The following is a 21,250-nucleotide window of genomic DNA, read 5'->3' on the forward strand; positions in this document are numbered from 1 at the left end:
AAAACTGTTATGCAATTACATGTTTTGCAGGCAGAATCATAGTATTTGCAGACAAATAAAGTGCACTTACTCTTTAAAAAAAATAGTTTTTTAAGTCTCACCATTTCATCTCAGATGTGTATTTGGGGTAATCCCTATGTTGCCATAGCTTGCAGCATTACCCAATGTGTGGTCTGAACTGGAGTTTACAATGGACGTTGATAGACTGGGGATTGTGCTGTATGTGGTTTAGCACTCAGGATGAGATATTGCCATTCTGGTTTATTTAGTGGTCATTTAAATACTGAGCAGTCTTATGTCCCTTACAGGTGCCATTTTGTATTCCAGTTTAAATGTAGAATGTTTCAGTTAGAGTCAAGTCACTATGTTCTCTTTCTTAGAGATATTATATAGTTGTACTTTTCTTTTTTGTTTTAGATTATGAAAAATAAACTGCACTGAAAAATGTGTTTTGTTTTTGTATATAGGAAAAAAACAGAGCGAAAGAAAACTGAGTTGTCACTACATAGATGCTTATGGGGTATATATACACCACAAGAAATAAATACCCTTACTGAGTCTTTCTGAACATCTGATTCTCTCATTTACAGGTGAAAAGTCAGGTATAGAGCTACCCATCTGTCATACTGGAGGTCTAGGGTAGTTCTATGCCCTACAGCTTGCACCTGTGCAGTGAAAAGAAAGAAGAAAAATAAATGATTTTTAGATTTAAGATTCCAAGCAAATCATGTTAGTGCAATTTACACAGTTCTACTATCAACTTCATAAGACTCATATTTCCCTTCCTCTCTCTACCCATTAAGGATAAGAAGGTTTCTAACTGAAATCTACCTACTCTCAGGCCTGGAGTTAGCTCATACTATTACATTGGATTTCTGAGCTGTCCTGACACCTAGGCTAAAGCAAACTAAGGAAATACAGCACACCTCTAAGGTGAAATGAGTTTCTGGGCTTTGCTACCCTGCCAGATGGAAATTAGCTCCTGAGCTATATTAAAAGTTTCCAAGCTAGAATGAACTCCAAAAGGTTGGTGCAAGCCTCTGTTAAAACCAAGTCCCCCAACTGAAATCAACTCCTAAAGTCTAAACCAGGTCTATATCAAAAATGTACTTCAAAACTCCAGCAAGACCCTGAGCCTAGAAGCAGGCTTTATATTTCTCTAGCCGCATCCTGGATGTGTTCTGACCAATTGGCTTCCAGCACCTGACACAAATTGGAGTTTCACAGCTACCAGCTTTCCCCAACAGGAAAAAAAAAACAACACTATATTACTCTGAGGTAAAAATACCTACATCTTTATTACAGCAGGTTAAAAGCAATCAGAGAGAGGAAAGGACAAAGTAACCCTGCAGTGGCACTCTACCTTTTAATCTCTCCTCAGGACTACATAAAGAAATTTAAAATAAATAAGATATATTACCAATGTAATCCTTTTATAAATTTATATACTAGGTCTCACAGCGCTCTGTGATGGACTGCTCCATGATAGCTTCACATGTACTCATAACCCCTTAAAACCAATATAGTCTGCATTTCATGACAGAGAGAATGGGAAAGTAGAAAGCAGAAAAAAATGAAACTGCACCAAGAAAATAACTAGTAAGCCAGTTATAAGTATAGAAAAATAATTTTTGACAGTGCTCACTGGGCACCTGCTTGGATTTTAGTCAAACCTAACGATGTTGCATAAGGGGTGGAAAAGCTGTGTATTTTCCTTGTTCAACCTCAAAGCCTTGGAAATGCTGCTTTCAGTCTGCTGATTGATCATCTACATGCCGCAGACTGTAGCTCTCAGTAATAAACCACACATTGAAAACCCCTCCAATAAAAGCTGTCTTAACACCAGGAAAAATTTCTAGATATTTTCTATGTGTCAGAGAGGTGAGGGAAGGGCAAGAATGTGAGGCAGGAGAAAATATTTTTAGCATCCCTAAGGACTGCTGCTCTGGTGGCCCTGGCCACTGCTGCTACAATGGCCCTTGGACCAAGCACCAGACATCTGCTCTGGTGGTCCCGGGCTGGATGCCACTCTGGTGGCTCCAGGACTGGCTGCTGCTGCTGCTCTGGCAGCCCCAGGGCTGACCACCAGTTGCTGCTCCAGCAGCCCTGGGGCTGACTGCCTACAACTGCTCCAGCCCTGGGGGGCTGACCCAACCCCAGCTGCTGCTTCAGCCCTGGGGCTGCTGCTCCAGCCCTGCCCTGGAAGAAGTCATGGAGGTCCCAGAAAGTCACAGAAGCCATGACCTTGTGACAGAATACTATCCTCAATCATCAGTGATGAAGTTTGCAGAAGAAAAGAGGGAGTGGTAGATAATGAAAAGGACGTCACCGATACAAAGCGATTCAGATGGTTTAGTAAGCTGGGAGTAAGCAAACAATATGTGTTGCAATATGACTAAATGTGTTGTGACAAAGTGCCTCCTCTACCTTGGTGGGTCCCACGCTTATTGGCGGATTTGCTCACCTCAGTGATCTTCCCCTCTTGTGGAACCCACAGTCTGGGTCAGCTCCTCCTGTGTCTGATCAGGAGTTGGGAGGCTTGGAAGGGAACTCTGGCCCACCCTCTACTCCAGGTTCCAGCCCAGGGCCCTGTGGATCACAGCTGTCTATAGTGCCTCTTGTAACAGCTGCAAGACAGCTACAACTCCCTGGGATACTTCCCCATGGCCTCCTCCAAACACCTTCTTTATCCTCACCACAGGACCATCCTCCTGGTGTCTGATAATGCTTGCCCTCCTCAATCCTCCAGCAGTATACGCTCTCGCTCTCAGCTCCTTGCTTCTAGCTCCTCACACACACTACTTCTCCTCTGGCTCCTCCCTGCCTGACTTGAGTGAGCTCCTTTTTAAACCCAGGTGCCTTGATTAGCCTGCCTTGATTGGCTGCAGGTGTTCTAATTAAAGTAGCTATCGCCACTGCCTTCTAGAAAGATCTTAATTGGCCCCAAGTGCCTTGATTAACCTGGAGCAACTGCCATTTGGTTACCAGGGTCCTAGGGATTTGTTTAGCCTGAGGCTAACATACCTGTTTCGCAGTACTTTACTGTAGCTATCTGGCCTTGCCCCATCACAGTAAATGTATACATCTAGGAACAAAGAATGTAGCCCATCCTTACAGGATAGGGTGTCTACCCTTGACTCAGAAAGATTTGGGGATGGGGGTGGATAATTAGCTGAACATGGGCTCCCAGTGTGATGCTATGGATAAAAGGGTTAATGTAATCCTTGGAAACATCAACAGGACTCTTGAGTAGGAGTATTGAAGTTATTTTACCTCTGTATTTGGCACTGGTATGATTACTGCTAGAATACTGTGTCCAGTTCTGGTATCCAGTATTGAAGAAGTATGATGATAAATTAGAAAGGGTTCAGAGAAGAGCCACAAGAATGATTAAAGGATTAGAAAACCTGGCTTTTAGTTATAGATTCAAGTAATTTATTCAAGTAGTTATAGATTCAATCTATTTAGCTTAACAAAGAGAATTTTAAGGGTTTATTTGATTAAAGTCTGTAAGTACATAAATGGGGAACAAATATTTGATGATGGGCCTTTCAATCTAGCAAAGGAAGGTGCAACCCACTCAAATGGTTGGAAGCTGAAGCTAGACAAATTCAGACTGGAAATAAGATACAGTTTTTGAACAATGAGGATATTAACTGTCAGTACAATTTGTGGTGTTGTGGTAGATTCTCTGTCATTGATCATTTTTAAATTAAGATTGAATGTTTTATTAAAAGATCTGCTCTGGGAATTATTTTGGGTAAGTTCTGTGGCCTGTTGTGATGGGGAATACAAATTCCATACTACAAAGGAAAAGGTTAAGATACTTTCTGGGCCCAGCCAGCCCTGCCTCACTGCATCTGAAAAGTCTACACAGGCTGGAGAAGGAGCTTAAAAAATGGTGCAAAGTGGCTGAAAGGAAAGTAGACAGTAGAGGTGATCTGAGCTGAACTGACCTATGCAATACACTGAGCACCTACTACCTGAGGTTTGGTGATAGTGACTTGATCACCTCTACAAAGAAGGGACATGAGACTCTCTGAACGTTGGAGACTTTATCTTGGTGTCTATTTCTTTAGCCAGTGAGAGGAGAGGGGACTAATAGGAACTGATCTAGGGAAGCAGCTTCGTAGCACCACAAAGTACAGGACCTAGCTCCTTACCATTGGGTCCTGGATTGGATCCTCATGGAGCAGGACTGGGCTCTCCAGCAACCTGTAAAGAAGGACAACTGTGAAAGTCTATTCCTTGGTGAGGAATCTAGTTGGACATCAAGTATCTGAACCATGAGACCCTGAACAGGGGAGAAGGCCTGAATCTCTTGCTTAATCATGAAGACTTCCCTTTTATTAGACTCTTGGCATATACCTGGAAAGGGGTCGACTTGAAAATGGGACTTGTGTGGAAGGCTGAGTCACTGGAAGGACAGACCACTAATGGCAGAATGGTAATGAGAAAGGGGAATACCCATGAGGAAACTGATCTGCCACATCTCGACTGAGCACTAGATAGCACCAGTTGGTGTGTATTTGCCTTCACATCTGTGTAACACAGGAGGTCAAACTAGATGACTACAATGGCCCCTTCTGGCCTTGGAATCTATCAACGTATGGAAAAGTCTAACTGTTATTGTTTAAGAGCAGAGCTGGGTGAGTAATTGGTGTTTTGTGGGTTTGGTTTTGGTTCAGCCAGCAAACCAAAAAATCAGGGAAAGTATTTGGTTCAGCTCCAGAAATTCTTAAAACTTGTCGGCATTGGAAAAGTCCATTTTAGGCTAACAGATTGTGGGTGTCTGGGGATCTGTCCATCCCCTGCTTTATAATCTTTTTTTCCAGACGCTTGCCCGGGATGTGGGAGACCCAGGTTTGAATCCCTACTCTAGAGCTGCAATGTGAACTGAGACCTTTTCTCCCTCCAGGGTAAACAACCTAACTAGCAGACTGTAAACTATTCCAGGGAAGGTTGCTTTCACTCTGTGTAAATATTTAAATATTCATTAGGCCAAAGCAAGAAAATGACTCTATAGCTTGGTGATTAAGGCACTCAGCTGGGAGGTAAGCCATAAAGATTCAAATCTTCCATCTGTCTAATTCAGAGGAAGGCTTTAAATTCACATCTTTTACCTCTCAGGTAAGTGTCAATCATCAAGTAGCAAATTGTTTTCTCACTCTATCTTTGGTAAAATGAATATTTAAGTATTTATACAAATAGAACAGTTTCAACAGAAGAGTACTCACCTCAGAATACTCAGTAGCCAGGGGTTAAAGTCTCTATTCCAGCATGGAAATTAAAACATGGTCTCCTACATCCCAGGTGAGGACCTTTAAGCATTGGGCTAAAAATTATTAAGGGGGAACAAACCAGTGCTTAATTTGTAATGAAAGAGGTACTGGGACTCAAGCAATAAGGTGCCAGGGTTCAAGTATTTTTTTTACATTCATAACTGATGCAGCAGGCCTAGAGGTGCTGGGGCTCAGTTTTGGCAAGCCCTGTCACAAATTAAGCACAGGAACAAATGTAAGGCCAAAACAACCGTGTGACATTTGTGAATAATTTTGGGTAGACCAAAATTGCCTTTCTGTTGATACACTATTCACTCAGGTTTTTTTTGTCAAACTCTGTTTAACAGTTAACATTAAGCAAGTCAATTTCTCCTTCCCACCCCCTAACAAAACAAAGAACAAAACGAGAAATAAGATGGAGAAAAGAGTTAATAAAATGCCAAGCTTAAATTTAAGCCAAACTCAAACAGATTTAAGAGTGTTCACACTAAGGCCTGGTCTACACTAAGCGTTTAAACTGATTTTAGCAGCGTTAAACCGATTTAACGCTGTACCCATCCACACTACGAGGCCCTTTATATCGATATAAAGGGCTATTTAAATCGGTTTCTGTACTCCTCCCCGATGAGAGGAGTAGCGCTAAAATCGGTATTACCATATCGGATTAGGGTTAGTGTGGCCACAAATTGACGGTATTGGCCTCCGGGTGGTATCCCACAGTGCACCACTGTGACCGCTCTGGACAGCAATCTCAACTCGGATGCAGTGGCCAGATAAACAGGAAAAGCCCCGCGAAATTTTGATTTTCATTTCCTGTTGGCCCAGCGTGGAGCTCTGATCAGCATGGGTGGCTATGCAGTCGCAAATCCAAAAAGAGCTCCAACATGGACCGTAAGGGAGATACTGAATCTGATCGCTGTATGGGGAAACAAATCTGCTGTATCAAAGCTCTGTTACAGAAGACGAAATGCCAAAGGGTTTGAAAAAAAAATCTACAGGCTACACAGTGCTGCGTGACAAGCGTAAGGGAAAGCCAGAGACTCAAATGGACGCTCATGGAGGGAGGGAGGGGTTACTGAGGACTCCAGCTATCCCACAGTCCCCAGCAGTCTCCGAAAAGTATTTGCATTCTTGGCTGAGCTCCCAATGCCTGTAGGTTCAAACACATTGTCCGACGTGGCTCAGGGAATAGCTCGTCAATTTACCCCCCCCATGTGAAAGAAAAGGGAAAGAAATAGTTTCTTGACTTCTTTCAATGTCACTCTATGTCTACTGAATGCTGATGGTAGACGCGATGCTGCAGCAGTGAAGAGCAGTATCCGCTCCTCTCCCCTGCCCCGTGGCAGACTCTGCAGTAGACTGGTAACCGTCCTTATCAACCCGTGAGTGCTCCTGGCTGGCTTCAGGTGAGGCTGGCCGGGGGCGCCTGGGTGAAAATAGGAATGATTCTTGGTCATTCCCAGTAGATGGTACAGAACGGCTGGTAACTGTCCCCGGTGGCAGACGGTACAACATGCTTGATAACTGCTGAATACCCCTGGCTGGCCTCAGGGGCGCCTGGGTAAAAATAAAAATGATTCCTGGTCATTCCCACTAGATGGGACAGAACGGCTGGTAACCGTCCTCATCATAGCAACTGGGGGCTGAGCTCCATCAGTCCCCTCCCTTTCCTGTGTAAAGAAAAGATTCTGTACTGCCTGGACTATCATAGCAGCGGCATCATCCTCCGCATCACTTAATGTCCTGCCCGGACTGTCATAGCACCGGAAGCTGCCTCCCCCTCATTTTATCTCACTAACAAGTCACTGTTTGTTATTCCTGCATTCTTTATAACTTCATGACACAAATGGGGGGGGGACACTGCCACAGTAGCCCAGGAAGGTTGGGGGAGGAGGGAAGCAACGGGTGGGGTTGTTGCAGGGGCACCCCCTATGAATAGCATGTAGCTCATCATTTCTGCAGGATCTGACACAGAGCAGCTGTGCTCTCTGATGCACTGGTTCTCTAGTACACTCGCCCCATATTCTAGGCAGGACTGACTCTATTTTTAGAAACCATAAAGGAGGGATTGACTCGGGGAGTCATTCCCAGTTTTGCTTTTGCACCCCTGGCCGATCTCAGCCAGGGGCACCCATGATAGCAGTAGACAGCACAAAAGGACAGATAACATCATCTCATTGCCAAATTACACTGGCAGCAGACAGTACAGAACAACTGGTAACCGTCTCTGCTATCATGCAAAAGCAAATGAATGCTGCTGTGTAGCGCTGGAGTATCGTCTCTGTCCGCGGCATCCAGTACACATACGGTGACTGTAAAAAAAAAAAGCTGAACAGGCTCCATGGTTGCCATGCTATGGTGTCTGCCAGGACTATCCAGGGAAAAAGAGCGTGAAATGATTGTCTGCTGTTGCTTTCCCGGAGGAAGGAATGACTGACGACATTTACCCAGAACCACCCGCGACAATGATTTTTGCCCCATCAGCCACTGGGCTCTCAACCCAGAATTCTAAGGGGCGGGGGAGACTGCGGGAACTATGGGATAGCTACGGACTAGCTACCCACAGTGCAACGCTCCGGAAATGCCTCGGAATGTGGACGCCCATAGCCGAATTAATGTGCTTAGTGTGGCCGCATGCACTTGACTTTATACAATCTGTTTTATAAAACCAGTTTATGTAAAATCGGAATTATCCCATAGTGTAGACGTACCCTAAGGCATTGAATCAATTTGGCTGAATTGATTTAGAAACTGAGTTAGCTAAATGATTGTGTGTGTGGAAACCCTGAAAAGCCTGACAACTCAGCTACATAAGATATACCCATATGGTTGTCCAATTCTTGTTCTTTCCTTTCTTGCTTCCATACTGGCATTGCTCTCCTGAATAACTGACACGTGCAGTTCATATAGTAATTTCAAGAAGAAATAAAGAGCAATTGAAAAAAATAAGTTCAGACTATTGATTCCTTCTTAATCCACTTTAAAAAAAATGACTAGATGTAAAAAAGCTGCTACTAATACCAATGAACACCTGCACAGTGCAGACAGGCAGCTTTTCTTGTAAAATCAAACTGGTGGAAAATACTTTTGTATTCTAGTTTTTATAGATAGTTAAAGCTATTCTTTGCAAGCACTTGTTGGGAGATACAGGCATTTAAACAGTTTAAAAACTTATACTTGAACTAGCCAACTATGCCTTGTTGAGAGGGAAAAACTGTTGAGTGTACATTAAAATGATAACTCTTTTCACATGGCATGTGTTTTTACTGTGTGTGAAAACTCCTCCCATTCTTTCTAATAGATATCTAAGTGAATACCCATCATTTGCTTTTATAAACATACAACAAAGCTGCACTAAAACATAGTAACTAGCAAGCAAAGAGCTCACCTCCAGCTTTAATCCAACAGACTCTCACTTTCCTTTTATTTTAAATTGCTGCATTATATTGCTATAATTATTTCTAAATTCACAAGGGAATATTAAAATGACCCTTAAGGATATTCCCTTGCTATTCAATTTCATAGTTCACTAGAAGGAGATGGACATTTGAGACTAGCCAAGTAGCCTCTTTGGAACTGGCGGCTGGAGAATTTTGATATATCTGAAATTAAAACCCATTCAATTGCCAGGAAAAAAAGCAAGAACTTTTTTATTTCTTTTTAACTTGTATTAGATAATCACTAATCTTTGGCTGCATTCATCTAAGCATCAGAGATTTGTAACGAAGTTATAAATATTTCATTGAACTATGTTAATGTGCATGATGTAGTGTACTCTCCCTATTACTTGAAAGCTCTGATGTATGGAAACTCCGGTAGCTTTGAGCTGAATCAATAAATCTCACGACTTTGTGTTATGAAGGTTTAGTATCTTCTTGTCATCTACCATCCATTTCCCCAAACAGAAAAAGTAGGATAAAGGTAGTAGGTTGTACTTTTGCCAAGACACCAAAACCTCTTGGACACATGAGCAGAGTTCTTTAGAGATGTAGCTTTTGATAATATCTGAAATTATGCTGTACCCAATTTATGCTATTTGCATTGAAAAAGTCAATTTAATTTGAAAGACAAGATCCTTATATGTGATTCAGTGTTGTGTAAGTTGGCAGGAACTGCATGCACTCTTTAACAAAATAGGCCAGGCATACACATTCTCTAGTCATCATTTCACTTTGAGGGGTTTTTCTTTGTTTCTTTGTTTTTAATTAAATGGATATTTCAGAGGATCTGTAGCTGCAGATTGTGGACCAGGGTGAAATCCTGTCCCCATTGAAATTACTGGCAACATTCACATTGACTTCAATGGGGATAATATTTCACCCCAATCTTCAGTTCAGTATGTGTGTATGCATTTGTGAATGTCTAATTATGTGTGGAAGTACTTCATTTTCTCATAAACTTTGGATATTTATATGTCCACATTGCCAGTTAGTTGCCTAACGAACCCTCAGCCTGATCTATAGCCCACTGAAGTCAATCAAAGACTCTTATTGACTTCATTTGGGTTTGGCTCAGACCCTAAGTTCCCACTGTGATGAGGTGTCTACCCCACAGAGGACTGGAAAGAGTTAAGGAGATCAGGTAGGCCTATTAACTCCACAGGCTGCACCTGGAAGAAAAGCCAGAGAGCAGAGTGCAAGCAGGTTCAGCTGGGCAGAAATAGGCAGGGTCTATAAATCCAGGCAACAGATAGAGGCTGTTGCTGGGAAAAGATAGTCATTCCTTGGGAACAGTGAGGTGTGTTTGGAGGCTGCAGAGATGTGTAGGCTGCAGTCACTTCCTTAGAGGAGGCTGTGGAGCTAGTATACTCAGAGCAATGAGGGGAACCAAAAGTTGAAGGCAGCAATCCAGGGAAGGAGCAGTGAGGACTAGGAGAGGAAAGCCAAAAGCTTCTGGGTATATGGTACTTGTACTACAATCCAGAGTAGCTAGTTGGCCTGGGTTGCTTTACCAGCCACTGAGGGTGTGGCATAGACTAGCAGGGCAGTGACCTGAAAGACTGCCTGGGTCACTGTGGGAATGACAGACAGTTAAAGGACTGTCCTCCAGAATGGGGAACCTCTGAGTGATGTAACTTGAGTAGGGTTGCCAACCCTCCTGGACTGGCTAGGAGTTTTCTGGAATAGGAATCTATCTCCGAGTGGATACTGAAACCAATTTGGGAGATTTTAATAGGCTGCTAAAAAGTAGGGGAAAGGCAGGCTCCCTATCTGTCCTGGCTTTGTGCGGCTCTTGGAAGTGACTGGCACGTCCCTCTGCCTCCTAGGTTTAGGGGTGGCCACAGGAGCTTTGCACACTGCCTCTGCCTGAGCACCAGCTCCACAGCTCCCATTGACAGGAAACTAGCCAGTGGGAGCTGCGGGGGCAGTGCCTGCAGGCAGGGGCAGCACACAGAGCTGCCAGGCTGCCCTCCCATCTAGGAGCCAAAGGCATGTGCTGGTTGCTTCTGAGAGCCACCCAAGGTAAGCACTGCCTGGCTGGAACCTGTACCACTCACTGCCTCCTGCACCCCAACCCCCAGCCCTGAGTCTCCTCCCACAACCAAACTCCCTCCCAGAGCCTGAACACCGTACCCCCTCCTACACTCCAACCCCATGCTCAGCTTGGCGCTCCCTCTCTCTCTCTGAATCCACTCAGCTCCAACACATAGCCTGCACCCCAACTCCCTGCCTCAGCCTGGTGAAAGTGAGTGAGGATGGGGGAGAGCAAGCAACAGAGGGAGGAGGGATGGAGTGAGTGGGGAACGGGGCCTTGGAGGAGGGGCAGGTCAGGGTCTTGGCCTTAGGAAAGGAGTAGGGCAGAGGGCAAGGCAAGAGTGTTTGGGTTTGTGTGACTAGGCAGTTGGCAACCCTAATTAGAGGGCTGAGTAATGAAGAGGATTTGTGGTGCCTGGGACAAGAAAGGGAATGCTGAACTGAAAGAGTGATGGTGTGACAGCATGTGGCCATGGGAAGGGTTGTTGATCTTGAGATCTAATCCCCAGAGTGAGCAGGAGGAGGCACCAGACAAGCAGTGACTAGTACAACAACACAAACACTTTTGGGTGGTTTGTGTGCCTAAATTAGATGTGCAAAAATAGGCTCACAATTGCACCTTTCTAACTTTTTGAAAATATATGTAGCTGTATTTGAATAACGAATGTGTAATACATGGTGGTTGCACTTTAAAAGCTTCTTGCATTATAAAATACAACAGTATGAGGGATTCTTATACTTAAAATGGAGAATACTGTTAGAATCAGCAATACTTCTAAAAAACAGAAACAACAAAAAGGTCCTAGCACTGAACATATAACTACACAAAGTTCTGTAGGTAAAAGGCTAAAGAGAGTAATATTATCCTACTTTGAATAAAGTTCCTTTTTTTGTGTTAGAAAGAAAGAACATGTTATATTCTCTATCTGTATCACCTGACATTAATGACAAGTAACTTCCATGGGGCTCAATGTGACAGACCTTGCCCTGGTCTATTGATTTCAGTATGCAGTGTTGTTGTAGCTGTCTCAGTCCCAGGATATTAGAGAGACAAGGTGGATGAAGTAATATCTTTTATTGGACCAAGTACTGTTGGTGACAGAGACAAGCTTTTGAGCTAGGCAGAGCTGTTCAGGGCTGGCAAAGGTACTGAGAGTTTCCAGACATGAAGAAGAGCTTTATATAGCTTAAAACAGGGATTGTCAGCCTTTGGCATGCAACCTGTCAGGGAAATCTGCTGGTGGGCGGGGCAGTTTGTTTACCTGCAGAGTCCATGGGTTCGGCCGATCACAGCTCTCACTGGCCGCGGTTTGCCGTTCCAGGCCAATGGGGGCTGCGGGAAGCTGTGTGGGCCAAGGGATGTGCTGACCGCTATGGATTTCCCTGATGGGTCATGTGCCTTAGGCCTGGTCTACACTGAGGGGTGGGAGTCTATGTAAAATACGCAACTTCAGCTACGGGAATAGTGTAGCTGAAGTCGATGTATCTTATTTTGACTTGCCTCCCATCCTCATGGTGCAGGATTGACTGCTGTGGCTCCCCGGTCAACTCTGCTACTGTTGCTTGCCCTGGCGGAGTTCTGGAGTCGACAGGAGCGCATTTGGGGATCTATGTACCGCGTCTAGACGATCCGGTGGGTAGTCTGGACATACTCAAAGGTTGCTGATCCCTAGCTTATAGTCTTATTGGACCACGTTCTGTTGGTGAGAGAGACAAAAGATATTGCCTCATCTGCCTTGTGTCTTATTGATTTCAGTGGCTATGTTGATTAAGGACTACAGACTGGATCTATATGGTATCAGTCTCCATATATTCTGTATCTAATATCATGCTTGTGGTGCTACCACTTCTTTTAGCACCCTGTATACTATGATTCTGAGGTGTTCTGTTGTAAGTGTATTTACCTTAAATTTAATAATACTACTTTTAATAGTAAGAGGGTAAACACTATTTAAATTTTGGGCCAACTGCTGGTGCTTTCACGTACATCTGCATTATGGTGGTGTAACCCTAATGAGACTGTTTATATTTAAAGTATTTCAATGTTCAAAGGTCTCTTGTTCAGTAAACCTTGCGGGGTTTTTGTTTGTTTGTGAAACATCTTGCAACACCTGTCTGAGCTCTGTTCAGTTGTTGGATGGCAATTCTTATGTCGGTTTGACAATTTTTTTTTCCTCTGGGCTATTCAGTTAAGGGAGCCTATCAAGTATCTTTTAGCCTATTTTCAGAACGTGACTTGAAAACTAGAAACTTGAAAACTGATTTCTACATCTAGGCCAAAGCTTATCTCTACTTTAAATCAGATCATTTTGAAAGACATCCCATCGTGATTTAAAGACCAAGTCATAGAGAATTCATTACATTTTGATAAGTTGTTCTAATGGTTAATTACCCTCACAGTTAAAGTATATATAAAATGTTTAAAGCCAAACTGCACCAGTTGCAATCACTGGGTGGGGCATCTGAAACTAGCATAGATAGCTCCATGACAGCTATCTATTCTCAGTTGGTCAGAAGATCTCATGTTTTTGCTTACACTATCAAGTACATGACAAACAACTTTAAGGCATGGAAAACGTCCTGATGTAGCTGGAAAGGGTGGGCACCATGAGGTGATTTGCAAATTCACTCAGATTCATCAGGGGTGGAATGTGAAAGTATTTGTGTTGGGTGTGGAGATTGCTTTGGCTTTGTAAGACTATGGGAATGATGCACAGGTCCTGTTTTCAGTGTGATAGAAAACGCATAGCTAATAAAGAAGACTAATACTCAGAGAGACCCTGTTTCTCATAAGTGACTTTGTTCTCCAACGGTTGCCTTTAAACATTGATTTCCCAGATGTATTCTGAAACTGTAAACATCATTTTGCTGAGGGTCTTATCAGTTTCCAGGATGATATTGTTTGGATATTAGCACAAGAAGCCAGCTGAGACTGTACCAGGATGCAACCCTTCCTTGGAACCATAACATTTAGTTTTGATATAATAGTGGATTGGGAATTCCTTCATAATCAAGTTTTATATATTTTTAACTGTTTGATTACAGATTGGGTATTCACTCATCTAACTCATTCTAGAAAGTCAAGAGGTTCAGTATACAAGTCAGTTCAGTCTAATTCCAATGTACCAAGTCTGGCATATTCTATAGTTTTGGTTTCCACATGTGTACACTAGAAACCACAGACCCAAATAAACAAACATATTATACTTCATACTATATTGAATCAGGAATGAATAAACTTGAATCAGTGATGAAACAGAACTGACTCAAACCTTTTCTGTCTCATCTCTCTGACTTTTTTCCACACCCAGCTGTTTTCATCAGTCCCTTATACAGACAGATCTTTCTCCTCCCAACAAGATGTTTTACTAAGTGAAATTAGTCTTCTCTCAAACTAGCCACCCTCACTTCTCAAGGATCTTTGGAATGCTCCAAGGAGTATCAATCTGTCTCAGCAGTGAGTGCTTTTGAGGACCTGCTCTATGATTTAAAAATTGGTGTTGATTTCCCCCCAAAATATATATTTTACCTGGCATTCCTCCTCTCTGCTTAGTTATCTGAGAATCTAAACACTTAAGAGGTGTTTGAATTTTCCAATATATAAGGTACTTTTTGCTGTATTTTTTTACTTAACTTTGACTGTAAATATCATAAGTAAATCTTGTCAATTTTTCCAATTATGACTTTTTCCTGAAGTTGTTAATTGAAAATTCAAATGTTGATGGAACCAGCACCTGCCCCCTAAATCTTTCACTGAAATTTCAAATACAGGTTAAAATAAATATTTGTGAAATATTTTACTTATTTTTTTACTACTCACAAGTAACATTCTGTTATGAGTTTCTCATACCTTTAATAGTTATAAAAGGAGAAATAAGTCTGAATTGATTTTAAAAATCTTAAACATATGCATTTGATCCCTATTTTAAAAATGGACCAAACCAAAAGGTTCTAAACAGCCTCAAACTTTCGAATAGGAGTTTGTGATTGCAAAATACGTGTGTGTGTGTGTGTGTGTGTGTGTGTAAAAAGTACACATGAGAAAGAAACTAGTGTCAAGCTGGGTCGTGTGCTGATTCCCCATCCCCTCACCCCAAGCACACTTCACTTGAAAAATGTCATTAATATTTATTAAACAGAAATTACTTCTGTTGGTGCTTTTGCTGTATCAGTTTGCAATTTGTTTCCTTAAATATCTCTTTTTTCCATCTGGAAGAGCTGGTTATCTTTTCATATTCTAGGATATCACATTAACAGTGAATTGTTTGTACTTCAATATTTGGGACAGGAAAAGAACTATGAACATCCTCAAGAATCCCATGTTAAGCCACACTAAAATCAATTGTGTGCAGAGATCTAAAAATGGACAGGTTATATTGAAAAGGCACATTATGTATTTTAAACATTTCCTTACTTTTATTGATTTAGTGGCAATTGAAGATGTCGTGGGGTAGTAACATGGACACATGCCAAAACAAATAGAGAAAAAGCTAAAATCTGCACTGTGAGGCATGAAAATTTGGCAGCAACTGTATGGTCCTTTCATCTGAGAGCCAGGGAATGTGTGGAGAGCATTGTATTGAGTATAGTAATTCCTGATGTGTAAAATTCTATTTGGGTAAGGAAACTGAAATCAATTGTTGTCATTCTCAAAATGATACAACCATAGGCTTTGAGATATCATGATGATGGTAGATTAGATTTGATTAGACCCAAGAAACTCTACCACAATTACCAACAACCAGTCCATCTCTTTATGTATAATTCTTTGATATTGATGTGCAAACAATCTGTATGTATATGCCATTGAAAATTGAGAATCATTTCAGAAAATTGAAACCGAATATACTCCCCTCCCAGCCCTGTCATATGCTTATTGCTTCTAAGTAGCTATTGTGCACAACCTAACTGCTACTTTATCTTCTTCTTTACCTCTGCTCAATGCACCTATTTGTATCATCCACATTTGTCTCTGTAGGATGATGTGCCCTTTTTAGGTGCAATGGGGGTTTTGGAGCAGCCAGCCCTGTTCCGGAGAGAGGTACAGCAGAAAGGTGCCAGGAGTCATCTAACTGAACTGGACACCATCAAGTTATTGGGTTATATCATGGGATATAAATGACCGTCCCAGTTCCATGAGGGAGCCTGGGACCTAGACAATACTGGGATTAAAGTCTCCTGTGACTGCAGAGGAAAACTGAGAGTGTGAGCAGGCCTTGTAGAATACCCCTCCCCACCCCTCCACCAGCTGGGGAAGATTCTGACCAATCAGCTGCTAGAGGTTAAAGAGCCCCATAGTCTAGTTTGGGAATGGCACTTAATTTATGTTGTTGTTGTTCCACATTTCCTTTTTTTTGTGCTGAAGAACAACAAGGACCTAGCATAAGGGCTATAACATGAACTAGGTGTGGCGAATTGTTTTGCCAAGGCTGGTGACTGGATACCAGCCTACAGTCTAGTTTTTACATTGTAACCTTTTTAGGGAAGGAATTGTAATTATACTATGTTTGTAAAGATCCTAGCATAATCAGATATAGATCTGGTTGCCTTGTAGATGTCACTGCAACACTAGCTTAAAAGTACTAATGTTAAAAGCCTAACCAAAGTAGATTGTGTAGATCTACATAATATGATCCTTCCTTTTCTTTCCTACATTCTTTGATCAGTGAAATAGTTAACAATGTATGTTGGCACTGGAAAGCAAGGTACTACAACTCCCATGGGCCCCATCTCACCACACTTTCCTGCACCCAGGTAAGAAGAAAGGTCTGGAACCAGGATGTGGCTGGAATCTGTTTTGGGACTTGCAGCTGCATGGCAAACCAGGAGCTGCAGGGAAGCTGAAACAGTGGCTAGCAGAGCTGGAAAGAAGCTGCAGGCGGGAGTGGATGTAGAGCTGCAAATGGAAAAGGCTGTGACTGTTGAATGTTATAGTCAAGTGCAAATTGGTGTGGGAATTATGAGTGAGCAGCAGCAACTAGGCATGGAGCCAGTGCAGAGGGGCCCCACTAAGGGTATATCTACACTACAGGATAATTCCGATTTTACATAAACCGGTTTTATAAAACAGATTGTATAAAGTTGAGTGCACACGGCCACACTAAGCACATTAATTCGACGGTGTGCGTCCATGGTCCGAGGCTAGCATCCATTTCTGGAGCGTTGCACTGTGGGTAGCTATTCAATAGCTATCCCATAGTTCCCGCGGTCTCTCCTGCCCCTTGGAATTCTGGATTGAGAGCCCAGTGGCTGATGGGGCAAAAATCATTGTCGCAGGTGGTTCTGGGTAAACGTCGTCAGTCATTTCCCTGGATTGTCCTGGCAGACGCCATAGGCATGGCAACCATGGAGCCCGTTCAGCTTTTTTTTTTTACAGTCACCGTATGTGTACTGGATGCCGCGGACAGAGGCGATACTCCAGCGCTACACAGCAGCATTCATTTGCTTTTGCATGATAGCAGAGACGGTTACCAGTTGTTCTGTACCATCTGCTGCCAGTGTAATTTGGCAATGAGATGACGGTTATCTGTCCTTCTGTGCTGTCTGCTGCTATCATGAGTGCCCCTGGCTGAGGTTGGGCGGGGGTGCAAAAGAAAAACTGGGAATGACTCCCCGAGTCAATCCCTCCTTTATGGTTTCTAAAAATAGAGTCAGTCCTGCCTAGAATTTGGGGCAAGTGTACTAGAGAAGCAGTGTATCAGAAAGCACAGTTGCTCCGTGTCAGATCCTGCAGAAATGATGAGCTACATGCCATTCATGGGGGGTGCCCCTGCAACAACCCCACCCGTTGCTTCCCTCCTCCCCCAACCTTCCTGGGCTACCGTGGCAGTGTCCCCTCCATTTGTGTCATGACGTTATAAAGAATGCAGGAATAACAAACAGTGACTTGTTAGTGAGATAAAATGAGGGGGAGGCAGCCTCCCCGTGCTATGACAGTCCAGGCAGGACATTAAGCAGTGCGGGGGAGAGGAGCCCAGCATGACGCTGCTATGATAGTCCAGGCAGTACAGAATCTTTTCTTTACACCAGAAAGGGAGGGGACTGATGGATCTCAGCCCCCAGTGGCTATGATGAAGACAGTTACCAGCCGTTCTGTACCATCTACTGGGAATGACCAGGAATCATTCCTATTTTTATCCAGGCGCTCCTGAGGCCAGCCAGGGGTATTCAGCAGTTATCAAGCATGTACCGTCTGCCACCAGGGAGGGGAGAGGAGCGGATACTGCTCTTCACTGCTGCAGCATCGCATCTACCAGCAGCATTCAGTAGACATAGGGTGACATTGAAAGAAGTCAAGAAACTATTTCTTTCCTTTTTCTTTCACGTGGGCAGGGGGAATAAATTGACGAGCTATTCCCTGAACCACGCTGGACAATGTGTTTGAACCTACAGACTTTGGGAGCTCAGCCAAGAATGCAAATACTTTTCGGAGACTGCTGGGGACTGTGGGATAGCTGGAGTCCTCAGTACCCCCTCCCTCCGTCCATGAGCGTCCATTTGAGTCTCTGGCTTCCCGTTACGCTTGTCACGCAGCACTGTGTAGCCTGTAGATTTTTTTTTCAAAAACGCTTCGGCATTTCGTCTTCTGTAACGGAGCTCTGATAGAATAGATTTGTTTCCCCATACAGCGATCAGATCCAGTATCTCCCGTACGGTCCATGCTGGAGCTCTTTTTCGATTTGCGACTGCATTGCCATCCGTGCTGATCAGAGCTCCACGCTGGGCAAACAGGAAATGAAAATCAAAATTTCGCGGGGCTTTTCCTGTTTACCTGGCCACTGCATCCGAGTTGAGATTGCTGTTCAGAGCAGTCACAGTGGTGCACTGTGGGATACCACCTGGAGGCTAATACCGTCGATTTGCGGCCACACTAACCCTAATCCGATATGGTAATACCGATTTTAGCGCTACTTCTCTCGTCGGGGAGGAGTACAGAAACCAATTTAAATAGCCCTTTGTATCAATATAAAGGGCCTCGTAGTGTGGACGGGTACAGCGTTAAATCTGTTTAACGCTGCTAAAATCGGTTTAAACGCGTAGTGTAGACCAGGCCTAAGAGACATTAACTGAGCCTGGCGTGGAAACCTGCAAGCCTCTAAGTGCTTAAATAAAAACTTGACTGTAAAGACCCCTGAACTCTCAACTGGGCTATTGTAAGGAGCAAAAGAAGAACCATTATTTCTCAGGTTGAACTGTAACAATGTCTCTATATCTAGAGTATTTGCAACCTTTCTCTCTCCTCTCAGAACTTTGTAAAATAACTGCCTAGAACTGACAAGATCTAGTTATGGAAACATCTTTAGTGCTTGCCTCCAAAGTGTGATACATAGAATCATAGGACTGGAAGGGACCTTGAGAGGTCATCTAGTCCAGTCCCCTGCACTCATGGCAGGACTAAGTATTATCTAGATCATCCCTGACAGGTGTTTGTCTAACCTGCTCTTAAAAATCTCGAATGATAGAGATTCCACAACCTGCATAGGCAATTTATTCCAGTGCTTAACATCTGGCATGATGCTGGCACCGAATGTTTTAGAAAACAAAGTAGCCCCAATAATTAACAATATCAACACTGGCATCCACAGTAACACCTATTGAAATGAATAGGCAGTTTTTACCATAGAGCTATTGTTTCAAGCTCTCTCCTACTTCTGTCAGGCACCACTGCATCTATTAAACTGAAGTAATATATTCAGTATTTTCTTCACAGATATGGCAGCTAAATTCTTTTTAAATGAAAGTTGAGATTCTGGAGAACAATTGACAGTTATATTTGCGAACTCTGGCTAGTCTCTCTTGGCTCCCCACATAGCATGAACACTTCAGTTCAGGTTGTGTTGATCCAAAGTATCACCATGTTATCTCCATTGCAACAATCTATTTATTGAAAGACTAGACAGACCAAGCGGAACTTTGAATGAATTTCTAAAACGGCTAATTACATTGTCAGGTCATGTCAATGGACCAAACTTTTTCATGGTGGTTTGGGCTTTAGCTCTGTTAAAATTGAAAAGATTTGTAATAATAAATCCAGATATTTGGATCTATTTGCAAATGCATCTCATAAATAAAATCAGCAACATGATTGTATAAAGATGAATATGACAGTGTTGAATCCTAGATCATCACGGGGGATATATTTTATCAGTGATATATCTGGTTAAACTGATGAAAATATCAGCCCCCTGAACTATGCAGGAATGAAAGATCCAAATAAAACCTTCAGCTTCATCAATACTTCTTTTTTTCCCCAACTGGGTGATTGCACTGACAATGCAGTGCAGAATTCATATATTGTAACTAATGAATTAATTTCTACCATATGTGAAAATCTTTGGAATGAAATATCTCCCTTCCTATTTAAGGCAATTAATAGTGCAAATAGGTCTAGAGGAGGAAAAAACACTCAAAGCAAGACTGATGCTATTTTTTTTACCTTTCCCATCATTATAGCTTATATCACATTCAGTGTTCATGAGCATTGCACAACTACATTCCGACATAGCACAATGAAGTTGCCTCAGGACTTAAATTTACTTTTTGTCTTTAACATTCACCTTTGAAAAGAGACTCAAAGAACAAAGTTATTCTTATAGGCCTATGTGCACCTGCTATAGAGATGAGACCAAATTTAGCTCATGGTTACACATGTGTAACTTCTTTGACTTCAGTAGAGTTACATATGTGAATTATATGAAAGCAGAATTTGCCTCAAAGTGTATGTTCTCTCTCTTTCTATATAGATGAGGGAGAGAGAAAAGGAGGCGGAAGGAGCAATTTTCATAAATTACAAGAAACATTTAAAAAATAGGAGTTCGTTCTCTGTATGAAAAGAGCAAATGCTAAAGCAAAGCTCAAGTTTCTGAAGCGGAAAGAATAACAACACTGATATAGTGTAGTCCATTTACAGAAATGCGTTAAAACCTTAGATTTCAAAACACTTGCCACCCTCCCCACTACTTGAACACCTTGAGTGTGGCAGTAATCACTGACATGCAAAATGTGTTCCATCATCTGTGCATACAAAAGATGTGGATTGATATGCACAAGCTCTGTTTGCCCATAGAGTGCACATTTAGTGCAAATTTTAAATCTATAATTATTCATATGCAAGATTCTGGAGTTGACTGGGATTTTGGAACAGGGGAATAAGAGCTTCCCCTTCATTCGTACTAAGCCTAATCACATATTAGGTCTGGGTGCATAGGAATATACTTTTTGGAGCAGCTGGTCCTGGAAGGCAATTTTTGCTTTAGTTCTAAGTGGCACACAGGATCCGGTCCAAGAGGTAAATATAGCCAAACTGCTTGTTAATAGTGATGACAATGTCATTAAATTTAGCATTCTTGTAGGGGGTGAATATCAAAGAGATCCACCACAGTAGCATTTAACTTCAAAAAGGAGAACTAGACAAACATGAGGAAGCTAGTTAAGCAGAAATAAAAAAGAACAGTCACAAGAATGAAATGCATGGAAACTATTTTAAAGCACCAC

This window comes from Gopherus flavomarginatus, chromosome 4, assembly GCF_025201925.1.
Source record: "Gopherus flavomarginatus isolate rGopFla2 chromosome 4, rGopFla2.mat.asm, whole genome shotgun sequence".
Classification (NCBI taxonomy): Eukaryota; Metazoa; Chordata; order Testudines; family Testudinidae; genus Gopherus; species Gopherus flavomarginatus.